Here is a 2,404-nt window from a genome sequence, read left to right as displayed (position 1 = left end):
GGTTGTCCTGCTGTTCTGTAATGTGAAAGAGAAAAGACGGGCTCCTGGTGGCTCAGCCAAGCATCCAACTCCTGATTTTGGGTCCGATCATGATCTCATGGTTTGTGAGATAGAGCCCCATGTCAGGCTCTGCGCGGACGGTGTGGAGCCTGCTTGGGATTCTCTCTCTCCTTCTCTCTTGCCCTCCCTGACTTGCGAGTGCCCTCTCTCAAAATAAGTAAATACACATTTAAAGAGAAAAAGACAGGGCGCCTATGTGGCTTAGTTGGTTAAGCGTCCGACTTGGGCTCAGGTCATGATCTCGTGGTTTGTGAGTTTGAGCCCGTGTTGGGCTCTGTGCTGACAGCTCAGAGCCTGGAGTCTGCTTTGGATTCTGTGTCTCCCTCTCTCTCTCTGCCCCTCCCCCATTTGCATTCTGTCCTCTCTCTCTCTCTCTCTCTAAGTAAACCAAAATAAAGAAAAGAAAAGAAAAGAAAAGAAGAGAAAAGAAAAGAAAAGAAAAAGACAGACTGAGCACCAGGCAGAGGTAAGGAACCAGGCCTAGTAATGGCATTAAGTGAATAGCGGCTTCAGCAAATCAGCCTGTGAAATAAAATCAAATCCCAGTTCTCCAGGGTTGGCGGTAGAGGGCGGTTATTTTCTCCCGGAACTTCCTTTTTCTAGGGGTCTCTCACCAGTGGCTGCCGCCTGCCTTACCTGCCTGTCTGGCTCCAGACCTGTGTGGTTGTGGTCTCCAGAGAGCCTAGCTGGTGCACAGTGCAGGTGGGAGGTGATCGTGCCTTGGACCGGGGTGAAAGTAGTGGTGGTAAAGATGGAGCGATTCAGGAAATGATCTGGAAGCCACATCAGCCAAGCTCCAGTCGGGAAGTCAGAAGCCACACTAGTTACTTCTGACAGAGGGTGCTAAATGCGGGAAACCGGTCACAAAGTGTCGGAAGGCCCGCGGAGCAGAAGGGAGAGGGGAGAGCGTGCCGCAGGAAGAAGAGGTTCAGGGGGAGGCGTCCACTGCAGGTGCCGGAAGCAGAAGGGATCCTGCAGCGGTCCCGATGGGCTGCGAGGGGGCCACACTCAGGCACCGAAGCGTGCACACCGTCCCCTCACTACCACGGCAACCGTGAGCAACGGCCGCTCCTTCCTTTCTCCGCCTTCTGTCTTGCTGGTGCCTCCCATGGGCGGAGATCTGCAGCCGGCAAGGGGATGACCTCACAGAAGGGAGGGGTGGGGTGAGAGGCAACAGAGGGAGAAACAGCAGGGGTAGAACCGACAGAACTTGCTGATAGACTGGATGTGGGGGTGCAAGCAAAGGAATCAGGGATGACCCCCAGGCATTTTGGCTTGAGCAGCTGAAGGGATAAAGGAGCTACGGACTGATATGGGGGGAAGTGGGGCAGGAATTGATTGCGGGGAGAATTACAGTAAAATGCTACACTGTCAGGGGCACCTGGGTGGCTCAGTCGGATGACCGTCTGACTCCGGTCATGATCTCACGGTTTGTGGGATCAAGCCCCGTATTGGGCTCTGCATGACAGTGTGGAGCCTGCTTGGGATTCTCTCTCTCCCTCTCTCTGCCCCTCCCCCACTCGCATGTGCGCGCGCGCGCGCGCGCTCTCTCTCTCTCTTTCAAAATAAATAAACTTAAAAAAATGCTACACCGTCAGCCTAATACATATACAGTAAACACACAGGAGGGAAATTGTTTCTGACCGACTCTTAAACCAAGTGTGATGTTCACATCATGCTTCAATTTGAGGAGCAGGAACTTTTGTGCTCAGGCCTCGCTTTGACATCAAACTGGAACCCCAGGGGCTCTGCTCTCAACTGGATATCACCAATGCTCTCATTTAACTCATAGGGAAAAAAAAAACCAAAGTATGATAGTAACTCAAAAACCATAGCATGATGGTAACTCAAAGCTACGTTTTCAGGGAACATTCAGATTGCCTTCTTTGGCTAGAGCTAAGACTTAGCACTAATGAAAACGGTTGAATCTTGTTATCCACAGTAGTTATGTTCTATAAAGCCACCACAAACACCCAATTAGCAAATACTGAACCATCGCTCCTAGGGGAAATATGAGATTAGGCTTCTGTGTGCCCCGGTCATAACATTTTCATCAACCAGCCATTGATTCATTGACCTCACAGCCACGAGCACTGTAAATCATGCTGTACTGAAGTTCATCTAACACACTCTCTCCGTGAGCCACATGGTGGCCTTACTACACATAGGAACACTAGACAGCACCTCACTGCTATGCTTGGGGGTCATTTTAAATATTTGTATTTTTATTTTTGAGAGCGAGAGAAAGCACATGAGCAGGGGAGAGGCAGAGAGGGGCGGAGGACCCGAAGCAAGCTCTCTGCTGACAGCAGACAACAAGATGAGGGGCTTGAAATCACAAACC

Source organism: Panthera tigris, chromosome D1 (genome assembly GCF_018350195.1).
Source record: "Panthera tigris isolate Pti1 chromosome D1, P.tigris_Pti1_mat1.1, whole genome shotgun sequence".
Classification (NCBI taxonomy): Eukaryota; Metazoa; Chordata; class Mammalia; order Carnivora; family Felidae; genus Panthera; species Panthera tigris.
This window is presented reverse-complemented; position numbering follows the sequence as displayed.